We start from the raw sequence: 15253 nt of genomic DNA on the forward strand, positions 1-15253 counted from the left end.
GAGAGAGAGAGAGAGACTCTTAAGCAGGATCCATGCTCAGTGTGGAACCCACGACCCTGGGATCATGACCTGAGCTGAAATTAAGACTGGGATGCTCAACTGACTGAGCCACCCAGGCGCCCCTCAAAATATTTTTTTAATTTCACTTCCCACCTTAAGCTTAAATTAACCTTTACAAAAAAATTTTCCATTACTCAAAAAAGCTTCATTTTTATTTATCTTATTTTATTTTTTAATTTACATCCAAGTTAGTTAGCATATAGTGAAAAAAGCTTCGTTTTTAAATTTAGTTTTCTGACTCTGTGCTTGTATTCTGTCCTTCAAAACTTTCAAAGATTTTCTGCTCCTCAGTGAGGAAGCACACTCAGTCCCCTCACGGCCACAGCAGGCACGGAACCACCAAAGGCCCTGCTGACATATTTGTTCATTTGAGACAACCTCATAGGAAGGTGAGGTCTCACAGCACCAACTCCTCGATGCCGGCCTGGGCACACCCACACGCACATTTTGGTGCTTTCCTAACCTTCTTGGTATAAAGGTCAACAATTCTACTACCAGGGACAGCCTGGTTTCCTTAGAGGCTGTGTTGTAGACCCACCTGGGATGGTATTTCAGACACTGGACCATTCTAAATGCCTCCAGACACTGTCCCCAGAAAATTAAAAAAAAAAAAAATTTTAGTTGTGGTAAAATACATGTAACATAAAATTTACCATCTTAGCCACTTTTAAGTATAGGGTTGAGTAATGGTAAGCACGTTCACGTTGTTGTGCAACCAAATTCTAGAATTGTTTTCATCTTACAAAACTGAAATTCTGCATCTGTGAAATAACAACGCCCCCTTCCCCCCACCCCAGCCCCACGTGGGGCTGCATACATTGCATGCATCTATCTCCCTTATTATGTTTATCCATTTATCTATTGATGGACACTTGGGATGCTTCCACCTTTTGGCTATTGTAAATAATGCTGCTGTGAACGTGGGGGTAGAAATACCTCTTCAAGACTCTGCTTTCAATTCTTTGGGATGTATAGCCAGAGATGGAATTGCCAGATCATATAATAATTCTAGTTTTAATATTTTGAGGGACCACGACACTGCTTTCCATAGTGGCTGCACCGTTTCACATTCTCACCAATAATGTATGAGTCTCCTATTTCCCCAAAGCCTCACCAACACTTATTCTCTGTTTGTTTGTTTGTTTGTTTTTATAGTTGCCACCCTAATGGGTATAAATTGATATCTCCTTGTGATTTTGATTCACATTTCCCTAATGATTAGTGATATTGCGTTATTGAACATCTTTTTGTGTGCTTATAGGCCATTTGTATATCTTCTTTGGAGAAATGTCTACTCAAGTCCTCCACCTATTTTTTTTTTTAAGTTTATTTATTTTTGAGAGAAAGAGAAAGCAAGCGCAGGGGTGGGGGTGGGAGGGGGGTCGGATACAGAGGATCCGAAGCGGGCTCTGTGCTGACAGCAAAGAGGCCGACGTGAGGCTTGAACCCACAAACAGCAAGATCATGATCTGGACCGAAGTCAGACACTTACCCGACTGAGCCACCCAGCTGCCCCTTTACCCTTTTTTTTTTTTTAACGTTTATTTATTTTTGGGACAGAGAGAGACAGAGCATGAACGGGGGAGGGGCAGAGAGAGAGGGAGACACAGAATCGGAAACAGGCTCCAGGCTCTGAGCCATCAGCCCAGAGCCCGACGCAGGGCTCGAACTCACGGACTGCGAGATCGTGACCTGGCTGAAGTCGGACGCTTAACCGACTGCGCCACCCAGGCGCCCCTACCCATTTTTTTAATGGAGTCATTTGTTTTCTATTTTGTTGTCCAGTGTAGTTCTTTATATACTGGATCTTAATCCCTTATCTGATGTAAGATTTGCCCATATTTTTTCCCATTTCATAGTTTGCCTTTTCACACCGTGATGTCTTCTGATGCACAGAAGTTTTTCATTTTGAGGGAGTCTAATTTATATATTTTTACTTCTGTTGTTCATACATTCAGTGTCACATGTAAGAAACTGTTACAAATCTAATGTTGTGAAGCTTTTCCCCTGTGTTTACTTTTAAGAGTTTTATAATAATCTTTAAAAGAAATTTTTTTTAATGTTTATTTATTTTTGAGAGAGAGAGAGAGTGAGTAGGGGAGGGGCAGAAAGAGAGGGAGACACAGAATGCAGAGTAGGCTCCAGGCTCTGGCCTGTCAGCACAGAGCCCAACGTGGGGCTTGAACCCACGAGCTGTGAGATCATGACCTGAGCCAAAGTTGGATGCTTAACTGACTGAGCCACCCAGGTGCCCCAGTATAATAATCTTTTATTTATTTATTTATTTATTTATTTAGAGCACGGTGGGGGGGAGGGGCATTTAATTTTCTGGAGACAGTGTGGGGGGGGAGGGAGGGGGAGGGAGAGAGGGAAAGAGAATCCCAATGTTTAATGTTTGCTTATTTTTTAGGGAGAGAGAGAGAGATGGAGTGCGAGCAGGAGAGGGTCAGAGAGAGAGGGAGACACAGAATCCAAAGCAGGCTCCAGGCTCCTGGAGCCTGACGTGTGGCTCGAACTCACGGACTGCAAGATCATGACCTAAGCTGAAGTCGGATGCTTAAGTGACTGAGCACCCACGCATCCTACCCAGGTACCCCTTCTAAGAGTTTTATAGTTTCAGCTCTTATGTTTACATCTTTCACCCGTTTTGAGTTAATTTCGTATATGATATAAGGTGAGGCCTCTTTTGTTCTTAACACATTTTTTTTTCTGACTATAAAATTAACCCATGTTCATTGTAGAAAACTTGGAAAAGTATAGCCAAATAAAAACCATCCCTAATCAGTCGTGTGCTGACAAAACCACTTGATTTGTAGTATTTATTCACTTCTGTGACATAAATACTCCCACCGTTGTCAATTTTGACCAACTTCAAACCAGCAATGTGACATCACTAAATGCAGGAAGGAAAGAGGTGTGTGCAGCTGGCTCTCACACCACTGCCACCGACTCACCACTTGCCCACAGCGACAGTTTGTGTATGTGGCAGTCACTTACAGTCCGCTATCCAATGGCCATTTCCTTCCCCTTCTCTTTTAGCTCCTTCCATGATGGCATGGGATGTCATGTGATCTACTGACTTAGTGCCCGCCAATGAGATTGAGAATAAGGCTTTTTAGGGGAATTGGAGAAAGAATTTTCCTCTCTGATGAATTTAAAGAAGCATGCTAAAAAGGTCCTTCTCTGCCCCTCTGCTGTTCTCTTGTTTCCTGCCTTTGGATGGGATTTTGTGAGTACTAGTGCTTCAGGCTGATGCAGCCATCTTGTGACTATGAGGCAAGACTGGGAGAATTTTAGATACGTCACCTTAGCACCTAGACTTTGTGGAACCACTGAACTAAACCTTGGAAATGCCTTATTTTCAGATTTCTTAAGGAAATAACAGATTTGTTATGGTTTAAGCCAGGGATCAGCGCTTCTTTTCTGTAAAGAACCAGACAGTAAATATTTTAGACTTTGCGGAACACACAATGTCTATCTCAACTACTTAACTCTGCTGCTGGAGCATGCAAACAGCCATGCACGATGCATAATGGAAAGAGCATGGCTGTGCTCCAGTAAAAGTTCCTTATGGACACTGAGCCTTGAATTTCATAGAATCTTAACATGTCACAAAATCTCATTCTTCTTTTGATTTCTGTTCAATCATTAAAAAATTTTAAAACCATTCTTGGCTCATGTGCTCTACAAAAACAGGTGACAGTCCGGATTTGGCTTGTGGGCCAGTTTGCTCACTCCAGGCACAAGCCCCCACTAGTTGGGTATTCTGTTCCCACAGAAAGCAATGGTAGTCCTGCTTTATAAAGGACTGTCCTTAAACACACATGTGCGAAGTCTCACCCACTTTTAATCCCAGGAGTCAGAGGGGCAGAGCTTATGTGCCTCTTCAGTGAATTTCCCCAGCGTTAATCAATGTGTGCCGGAAAACGTATCGAACATGTTGAGACTAGGATAACATAATTTGGGGCATAAATTGAGGCCTGGATATGTAAGACTGTGTCTGGCAGCTGATTTGCCTGAATGACTGAGCAGACTTCTCGGAAAGCTCTCATCCCAAAGGCATGACCAGCTTGGCCCAGAAAAGAGTTGTTGGAGGAGAGTCATGGCTGTTGGAGGAGAGAGGCCCAGTGTGTCAGGTTGGAAATACAAAAAGCGAAAACCCTTTTTATTCTTCAAATTGGTGTGGCCGCAGGTGGCTTTAGGGCCCTTCCAACAAGTGTAACACAAAAGAGATGAACCAAGTCTTTTCCCATTTTGCAATAGAACAACGTGCCATGTTGGCATCACAACATGCCAGTATCTCCCAGAACCTGGTGGTGCCCAGAAGATACCCAGTGGGAGATTTGAGGCAGCCCTAATGCCAGAGAGGAGCCCATGTATTCCTAAGTCCTTGTGAACCGCCCCTGAAAGATTCCCAAATTCTTGAGGAGCACTTTGCTGGACAACCTTCTTACTTAAGTACATCAGTGTTTCTCCCACGGCCTTCCCATTCAGTGCCGTCCTGGAGACTTGCCCACTGTCCCTCTGCCTGCTCCAGCTTTTGCGTGTGCACTATCTTCTCCCTCACCTAATCTAATAGCATCACAGACTCAGAAGTTTCCTGTGGACACCAGCTCCTACCCCAGGAGCTGTGATGACTACTTTTTCGTCCTATCCCCTCCCTCTCATTTCTGCCCTTATGATGACCAACAAGATGGGGAGAATAAAAAGAGCCCCAGATTTCAATCTCCTCTTTCCTAGCTGTGGTAGATCCTAAGGGACTATCCATCTCCTTTCCTAGGGACTGCCCTTCCCCATCTCTATGACCATGGGAGCTGCCATGTTAGTAAAACATGACTCCACCCCCACCACACTGTTGGTCCCTCTACGCCAGCCATGGCCTCTACTCTCTTTGCCAAAGTTAATTGGTTTAGGAGGGACACTTGACTCAAACTGGACTAATGGTCACTTCGTAGCATTAAAAGCTGAATCCTAGACCGGCTGTGCAAAAAAAACAAAAAACAAAAACAAAAACAAAAAAACCAAGATACTCCCCTGTTTACACCGTGGAGCCCCCAGGAACTTGAGGTAGGAGGCAGCAGGTACTACTCACTTGGAGTAAGGTTAAAACTGGGCATAAAAACAGGAGAACTAATTAAATGTGGATTTAAGAAGCCATTAGACTCCCTAACTCCTCCCGCACTGCCCTTAGTGAGTGGCGGTCCCTCCTCTACCCCAGCAGGAGACACTGGAGACTTCCATTAGGAAAGGATAAAATCAGTTTTCTGGACTGAGAGACATCGGTCACAGTTGGGGGCCCAGGTGGCATATTGGAAACAGGAGGTTTAAGCACGGACATCCTACATACGAAATGAGGAGACCACCACCTCTCTTCCCCCATTCCACAGTCAGAACACTGGCAGGCTTCTTCCCTCTGAGCATGAGACTGGCAGAAACTTTTCTGGCAAATTTGACCAAGCCCGAGAAAAAAGATCTAGAGATACTGACATCAGAGGTTTCCCAATGAACTGGCCCAGCCAGATCACTCTGCAATCAAGTCCCCGTTGGCAAGCCCCACATATGTACGTGGGGCTTCTAATTCACTTTTCTGTGCCCCACTCTTAAATATGTGTGCAGACAAGACATCCCCAGGATGCTGGTCAGGTGAGACGCCATGACCACCCCACATATCAGTCCTGAAGAGCAGTCCACACAAGACAGGACCAGGTCCGGGAGCCTGGATGGCCCAGTCGGTTAAACGTCCGACTTCAGCTCAGGTCATGATCTCACGGTTCATGGGTTCAAGCCCCACATCAGGCTCTGTGCTGACAGCTCAGAGCCTGGAACCTGCTTCAGATTCTGTGTCTCTTTCTCTCTCTTTACCCCTCCCCTGCACACACTCTGTCTCTCTTTCTCTCTCTCTCTCAAAAATAAATAAACATTAAAAAAAAAAAAAGACAGGACCAGGTCAAAGGCACTGGGAGAGATTTCTTCAAGATGATGAAATTGATGGAGATCCATTGCATCTGAACATGTTGAGAACTCCTGTCATTCTGGGGGCAGGGAGGAGCTTGGGATTGAATTAACAAGAAGTGCATAGATAACCAGGCAACTGAAAAAACAAGACGCTTAGTGACTGCGGAAAATAGAATTGCGAAGGAACGGGAACATAAGCCACCGGGATGATGAAGAGGTGTGTGTGAGGGGGTGACGGGGTGTGGTCTGTGGGAAGTCAGTCCTCACCCTCCATAATGAGAAGTCAATTTATAGCACCTGAAACTCTTCCATGGCTGCCAGGGGCAACACCACTAGCTTTCTAATCAATTCTCCCTTTTTGCTTAAACTTGTCAGAGTTGTCTTTTCCTGCTGAAAACAGAAAGAATCACAGCTAAAATGTTACCCAAAAGATATTTGCCAGTCACTTCCTATTCCCGGGCTGGGGGCTCCCCACCCATATAACAAGATCCTATTCTTTGATTCTGCGCACCTTTTAATCGTCAACCTTCCTCATCTCCTCTCCTCCTACTCAGCCTTTCTACCAGCCATCTGCCACACCCACTTACCAAAACTGAACTTCCTTTGAGGGGGTGTGCCCTGGCCCACATTGTGTCACAGTGAAAGATGTTGACAAACCCTGCATGGAGGACAGCGTGCTGAGGCAATCCCTGGGGGAAGGGCTGGGGGGAAAAACAGAGTTTCCAGTATGTGGGTGTGGTTCTACTGCTCCCCAGTCCTGGGCTTTCAGTTTTGATTGCCTACACTTTAAGTTGCGAGTGGATTTATTTATAATTTTTATCTCATCTGCATTTTAGACACATTTGAATCGACTTTACAAAACTAATAAAATATAGGCAAAGACAATTACAAAATACAGATCTAGGGGCTCCCGGGTGGCTCAGTCGGTTGAGCATCCAACTTCGGCTCAGGTCATGATCTCACAGCTCGTAGGTTCAAGCCCCACGTCAGGCTCTATGCTGACACCTCAGAGCCTGGAGCCTGCTTTGGATTGTGTCTCCTTCTCTCTCTGCCCCTACCCTGCTCATGCTCTGTCTCTCAAAAATAAATAAATGTTAAATTTTTTTTTTTAAATACAGACCTAAAGTCCAATAAAAAGTGCAGACAAATGAATGTCTCAAGAAGACTGTGATGATGCACTGATATAATGAAGTGGTAAATCTTGTTCCAAGTCCATTGGTAGGTAAGACGCAATAAAAGTCACATAATTTTGGAGTCACTCCGCTTTCAAAACACATTTATTGACTACTAAATCAGTCTGGTTTATGTTCGGCTACACATAACAGAAAAGAAGCTAACAACTGTTTCTTTTGAGGGTGAAAGAAGTCTGGAAGTAGAGAAAACAGGGTTAGTATGATGCCTTTCTGGTCATTGGGAAGCCAAGATCCGTTATTATTCAACATGGCTCTTCAAGTCACAGCTATCACAATTGCATTTCAGGTAGAAGTAAAGATGAAGAGTGAGGAAGGTATCTCCCTTCTGTTTTAAGGATGCTTCCAGAAAGTCCCACAGAATACTTCCACTAACATTTAGTGTACTGAATGTAATCACACGGACAAACCTGGCTACAAAGGAATCTAGAAAATGTCTTTTGGGTGGGCGTAACACTACCCCAAATGAAATCACTAATGAATACTGACGTAGGCAACAAGCAGTTTCTGCTACTAACACAATGTGGCAGGTGCTTCTGGGCCCAAGAAATACAAAGATGGGGTCGTCTGGGTGGCTCGGTAGGTTAAATGTCTGTTGATTTTGGCTCAGGTCATGATCTCACAGTTCGTGAATTCCAGCCCTGCATTGGGCTCTGCACTAATGGTGCAGAGCCTGCTTGGGATTCTCCGTTTCCCTCGCTCTCTGTCCCTCATCTGCTCTCTCTCTCTCTCGTAAGTAAATAAATAAACATAAAAAATAAAAAAAAAACCAAGGGTGAAGACAACACAGTCCTCACCCTTAAGGAATTCACAAATTTTAGGAAATCACTAATCATCAACTGAATATTATTACCATTAGAAACAACGTTTTGTAAAGATGTGAACAAAGAATTGTGGGAGGAGAAATGAGGTAGCGACGAGTTGTCCAGAGAGACAGGGAAAAATTCATAGTGACAGTGACACCAGAACTGGGCCTTCAACAGAAGAGCAATTCAGAGAGGAGAAAGCATTCTGGATGCAGGAAAGAGTGTGCACAAAGGAAAGAGTTAAGACAGGTGGGTTCTTCCGGGCGGGGATTAGGATTCGTTTTGTATGTCTGTAAAATAGAGTCATCAGAGTCCTGGTGGAAGATAAGGCCAAAAGAAGGTGGTAAAGGGCCAAAACCTTCCATTGAAAGGATTCTGGAGGGAACGGGAAGCCCTGAAGGTTTATAAGCAGAGATTTCATGGGGTCAGGTCCTTATGTTCAAAAGAGAACCACGGAATAGAGAAATAATGAACTAAGACAGAAGGACAGGGGAAGCAGGGCGACCAGCTAAAGGGTAAGCTAATTGTTTAAGTGATACGCATTAAAGACCTGAACCAGTCAGGGCAGCACACAGGTTTGGAGAGGGAATGGTTCTGAGAAACAAAAGTTGGCTTATCCCAGGCTATAGGGAGAGGGAGGAAGAGGCAGAGACTAGAGGACTCTGCGGTGTCTAGTTAACCCGTCAGGTGCTGCCACGTGTCTGGCACTGCTCTGGGCACTGGAAATTCAGTGGTGGCTGAGGCAGATGTGCTTCCTGCCCTCAGGGAACTCATGTCTGGGAGGGAGGGGTACCAACAAACTGAGCAATTTAAACACAACACACAATTTAAACACGCTTATCAAGTACAAGCGTGCCCAGTGCGGTTGGGGCGGGGTGGGAATCAGAGATGAAGGACAAGCAAAGCCTGGGAATTAGGGCTAGATCTGTCCATTCGGATGTAGCCACCTTGGACGCTGGCTTGCACTAAGGCTTCTTTAGGTGCCCGATGCCCTGCCCCCACCGGCCAGTCCCTAGGGGCATGCATGATCGTTTAAGTCTTCCGGTAGTGAGGGCGTTTCCCCAGGCACCTGAGAAGAAAGTTCAGAGTCCCTCTGGCCTAGAATAACACCCCATGACAGTAAGGGCATGGGAAGGGATGAACTCTCTTTCCTGAAGCGCAGGTGGGAATGTGTAACTAGCTAGAGCTTTCTGGAAGGCAACTTGGCAATCAATTTAAAATACCTTGGGAATATACATTCCCTTGACCCAGTGATTCTTCTAGGAACCTATCTCAGAGAAATCATTGAGGAGGTATGCAAGCAGTTTATATTAGCAAAAAACTGGAAATGACCTTATTGTCTAACAATTGAGAATTTGCCAAGTAAATTCATCTGATTGACTCCTATGTAGCCATTAACATCCACCACAGTCATGTTTGTTTTTTGTTTTTTGTTTTTTAAGATTTTATTTTGGTCATCTCCACACCCAACGTGGGACTCGAACTCATGACCTCTAAATCAAGAGTCACCTGCCTTACTGCCTGAGCCAGCCAGGTACCCTGAGTGTAGTCATTTTAATATATATTTTGAGTGGGTGTGTGAATAAGAGAATTTTCTTTTTATTATGGAGTAAACTGTTTTGGTTCAGTTTTGAACAACACAAGTATTTACGTTAAATTCTTGTATATACTGCGAAAGCTCTGGATAGGAAATTTCAGTTTAAGTTACAAATACAGTTGGTTTCTAAATTATTTATAAATACACTTCTTCAAAGATAGAGGCTGTGCTGCATACAAATTTCCTGCAAGGAATTATTTCACTTCAAATCATTTCCATTCAGGTAGTACATCTACTGTAATATATTTGAAAGTTTATTTATTTATTTGGGGGGACGGGGCAAAGAGAGAGGGAAAGAGAGAATCCCAAGCAGGCTTCATGCTCGGCACACCGAGCCCGACTCAGGGTTCAATACCATAACTGTGAGCCAAAATCAAGAGTCAGTCACTTAACCAACTGAGTCACCTAGGCACCCCTGTAATATATCTAATTATATCTGCATTATATATTGTATTTTCAGGGATTGAATTACTAGTGTGCTTTAACTATAGTTGATTATATTTCTCAATTTTATTTCTTTATGTTTTTATTTTGAAGAGATGGAGAAAGCACAAACAAGGGAGAGGGGCAGAGGGAGAGAGAGAGAATCCTAAGCAGGCTCCACACTAAGCATGGAGCCTGACGCTTGGAATCTTGAGATCATGACCTGAGCTGAAAGCAAGATCTGGTCTCAACTGACTGAGCTACCCTGCCCCATGGTGGATTATATTCCTAATATAATTAATCTAGAATGCATTATTTTAGTATATGGGTTACTTAAATCATTATATTTTTAAGGTGGAAAACAGATTAATGAAGTACATTACAAATACATTTTTGAAAGTGTGATACCTTAGAATAGCAATAGACAAATACCTAGGAAATCTAACAGTCCAGAATTTCTAATTATCTGGCGTGTTCCAAGTCTGATCTATACTTGGTTATTGAACTTCTAGTGGATTACAAAAATTTGAAGCATGCCAAAAATTGTCAAGAATAAAAGTAAAAAACAAAAATACATTTGCTCTCAATTCCACCATTCAGAGACAATTAACTATTGACTGGGGACCATTATTCCAGATGTTTCTATCTGCAAATACAGAGATAAGAATGAGAATAAAAGAAAGTGTGTGTTTGTGTCTCTGTAGGTGAAAACAAGAAATAGTTTTAAAGAGAAAGGAAATACCCACAATAGCATTACCAAAAAAAATGGGATCATATTTTTCTTTTAAACAAAAGCATGACATTTATCAGGAGGAAAAACTTGAAGGAATTCATGAACTCCAGAAAATAAATCTTGACACCAGCTTCCTAAAAATAACCCTTTAAATTAAAAAAAAAAAATGATAACATTAAGAGCTTTGAGTTATTTTTAAAAGCATGTTTCACCTTTAGGCATTATCAATTGACTTCCAGCCAACAAACATGAGGAAATTAACACACTTCTACTTTCTCCCATTTCCTCTTCCGCTGCCCCCTCCTAATTTTTTGGTTGTGTCATTTTCACATAAGAAAGGTTAATAATATTTGCATTCCCTTCTTTTACCACAATTCCCACAGTTGTCTGTTTGTCTCTGTGTATAAATGGCACTGGTGTTCATTATTGTTCTTTTTTCTATGACTTCTCCGTTCCTATGTTTGGAGTCATCCCTTCACTGGTGGGATTTTGTCATCAAGTAGTCTTTTTTTTATATAGGTCTTGTGGATTCTTGCATGCTTTAAAGGGTCTGTGTCATTATACTTAAAGGGCAAATTGAACAAAAATTCTTGGGTTATTCTTTCCCTCAGATCTTTTTAGACATTGCTCCTTTGTCTTCTTACAATGAATGTTGCTTTGGGGAAAGCCAAAGGCTAACTGACATTTTTTTTTTTAATTTTTTTAATTAAAAAAAATTTTTTTTTGAGAGAGAGACAGAGAGCGAGCTAGAGTAGGGCAGGGGCTGAAAGAGAAGGAGAGACAGAGAATCCCAAGCATGAAGTCACGAACTGTGAGATCATGACCTGAGGTGGACACTTAACTGACTGAGCCACCCAGGCACCCCTGACATTTATTCCTTGTATATGACTTGCTTCTTCTCCTTGGAGATATATATATATATATACACATACTGGGGATATATATATATATATATATATATATATATGTACTGGAAAGGGGCGGAGAGAGGCAGAGAGAATCCCAAGCAAGCTCCACACTGTCAACACAGAGCCCAACTTGGGGCTTGACCCCGTGAACTGTGAGATCATGACCTGAGCGGAAACCAAGAGTCAGCCGCTTAATGGACTGAGCCACCCAGGTGCTCCTCCTGGTATATATTTAAAATTCTTTCTTTGGCTCTGAAATTCAGCAACTTCACCAATATATACTTTAATCAGTGTGTTGTTTAGGATAGAAATTCATACAGAAACCCAAAATAACAGTGGCTTTAAGAAAGAGAAATGGGGCACCTGGGTGGCTCGGTCTGTTAAGCATCTGACTCTTGATTTCAGCTCAGGTCATGATCTCACAGTTGGTGACATCGAGCCCCCTGTCTGTCTCTGTGCTGTCAACATGGAGCCTGCTTGGGATTCTCTCTCTCTCTCACTCTCTGCCCTTCCCCCACCTCTTTCTCAAAATACATAAATAAACATTAAAAAAATAAAATGTTTCCTTTAAAAAATAAATAAGAGAAATGTATTAGTTTCTCATTTAATGATATAAACTGATATAGTAGCAATTCTCTATCGAAATCCTGAGGTTCAGGGTCTTTCTATTTTTTTGCCTTACCATCCCTAGGGAGCTGTCCTTGTCCATATACCAAGATGCATACTCTAGCCAATAGGAAGGGGGAAAGAGAAAAAGATCAATCACGTTCCTTCCCTTTAAGGATGCACCCAGAAGTTGCACACAGTAATCTTTTGCTCACATCCCACTGGACAGAACTTGGTCATATGACCCTCCCTAACCAGGAGAAATCCTGGGAAATACAGTCTTTATTCTGGGTGACTATATACCCAGCTACAAACATTCCACTATAATGGAAGAAGGGAGAATGAACACTGGAGAAAAACTAGCAAATTTTGCTGTGATCAATCTGTATCAGTTTTTTCCTAGGGTATGTTCTGTCTTTTCAATCTGTAGATTCAAATATTTATCTTCTGGAAGGTTTCTAGAACATTCACGAGTATTTTTTTTCTATTCCATTTATTGTGCTTTTTACTTCAGGAATGCCAAGAATACATCTTTTGTACTTCTGTGTATCTTTTTTATTTTAACCTTTGTATCTGTATTTGTACCCTTTATACATGCCTTTCACAGTCATCATCTTTTTTCTAAATATTTACAATGCTTTCTTTTTGTTTCATTTTCATTTGTGTTCTCAATTGTATTCATTCAGAAATCTTTTTCCATTGTATTTATTCCAGTTTTTATTGCTTCTAATGGTGTACTTATCTCTGTGATATTACTGTGATATTTTCTTCCTTCTTCCTTCTTCCAGCCTACTTTTCACCTCCTTCTGTGGCCTTAGAATCTCTTCTTCTTCGCACTCTTGCATCTTTTCTTTGAGCTGTCTTGTCAAAGAGAGACTCTCTCATCTCACATTCTTTAAGATCATGGAGAATTATTTGTTGGACTCTGTTTCCTGACATAACCCTTCTTCTGATATAAGTTTTTCATCTGCTTTTTACTTATGTGTCTCTCCTTTTTTGGGAGATGAAGGCATTTTATGACCCAGGAGCAGAGTGAGAGAAAGGAGCTGCAGGTGTACCATTCAGGACACAGACTTACTCTCCCCCCACCCCCACACCCCGCCCACCAAGGTTAACCTTTTGTTATTTATACTTCCAGACAGAAATGCATAATTTTCCCTTACAAAACAAGATGACAATATACATTCTATTTTACAATCTGTTTTCTTCATGTCATATGTGTCATATATGTTTTATGTCATTAAATCTATTTCTCCCACATTATGTAAGTAGTGGCATTGCACTCCATGGGCATGATGTATCATATTTTTTTTTAACCCAATCTCTTGGCAGACATTTCCATTGTTTCCAGTAATTTACTTTTTTTTAAAGCTTATTTATTTATTTTGAGAGACACAGAATGCAAGTGGGAGAGGGGCAGAGAGAAAGGAGGACAGAGGATCCAAAGTGAGTTCAGTGCTGACAGCAGAGCCTGATGCAGGGCTCGAACTCACAAACCATGGGATCATGACCTGAGCCAAAGTCAGCCTCTTAACCGACTGAGCCACCCAGGCACCCCAGTACTTTACTATTGTAATCAATCTGATGCATAATTTAAAATCACTTATTTTGACTCTCTGGACTGAAAGCTAAAGTTGTGGAGGATCTCATAGATTCTCACTTTTTCTTTCTCCTCTTTTATTGAGATATAATTCACATACCAACAAATCTACACTTTTAAAGTATACTGCTTACTGGTTTTTAGTATACTCAAAGAGATTTGTAACCATCACTATTGTCTACTTCCAGAACATTTTCATCACCCCTCCCCCCAAAAAAACATACCAATTAGCAGTCACCCCCATTTCCTCTCCTAGCTCCTGGCAACCTCTAATCTACTTTCTGTCTCTGGACTTGCTTATTCTGGACATTTCATACAAATGTAATCATATAATGAGTGGTCTTTTGCGACTGGCTACTTTCACTTAGCATAATGATTTTAAGGTTGGCTCACGTTGCAGCATATATCAGTACTTTACTACTTTTTATGGTCAAAAATATTTCATTATATGAATACAGCACATTTTGTTTATCCATTCATCAGTTGATGGACATTTGGGTGGTTTCCACCTTTAGGCTAAGATAAAAAAAAAGCTGCTATGAACATTTGTGTGCAAGTTTCTGTGAACCTATATTTTTAATTCTCGAAGGTGTATACCCACTAGTGGAATTGCTGGGTCAGATGATAGGGTAGAATTATTCTTAATCCCTGTGTTTCTAATTCCACATGATATCACCAGCCCCTCTGTGATGTGTGTCCCCAAGAAAAGAGCTTTTCAGATGTTGTTTCTACAGAGACTGAATCTATAGTTTCCTGCTTGGGCTGGTGGTCACCTTGGTTTAAGGGGTGGAGGAAGAGGTCTGGGATTTAATATTTAACAATAGCTGATTTCATCCTATGCCTTGACCCCACTTTACACAGTATCTGGTGCCTTCCTGGGCTCTGCAGATACTTTAAGTCATGTGTTCCTCCACTTTGCTAACTTAGTTGCCTTTCACTGCCTTAGGAGTTAGACCCTTTTATATTTCTTCACTGTCATTTTAGGGTTTTGGGGAGGAGAGGCTACAAATACCAGCTTGTTTACTGAAAATTGCACTAATTATGCATAAGTCTTTCTGACTATTGCTCATCTTTGAAAAAAGAGCGGCTCTTTGTTAAAAATTAGTTTAGAGAAAGATGAGGCAAGTGATCTGGACAGACTATAGTCATGTTTTTTTTAATGTTTATTCATTTATTTTTGGGAGAGAGAGAGAGGGTGCATGCATGAGAGAGAAGAGGGGAGGGGCAGAGAGAGGGAGAGAGAGAACCCCAAGCAGGCTCCAAGCTGCCAGAGCAGAGCTCAATGCAGAGCTCGATCCCATGAATTGTGAGATCATGACCTGAGCCAAAATCAGGAGTCAGATGCTCAACTAACTGAGCCACCCAGGTGCCTCTC

At 42.0% G+C, this 15253-nt stretch overlaps 1 pseudogene; it reads right to left on the reverse strand.

Moving 5' to 3' along the window:
• LOC106978217 (60S ribosomal protein L34-like) lies at nt 1-627 on the reverse strand (annotated as a pseudogene).
• Nucleotides 628-15253: the final 14626 nt, after the last annotated feature.

Source organism: Acinonyx jubatus, chromosome A3 (assembly GCF_027475565.1).
Source record: "Acinonyx jubatus isolate Ajub_Pintada_27869175 chromosome A3, VMU_Ajub_asm_v1.0, whole genome shotgun sequence".
Lineage (NCBI taxonomy): Eukaryota > Metazoa > Chordata > Mammalia > Carnivora > Felidae > Acinonyx > Acinonyx jubatus.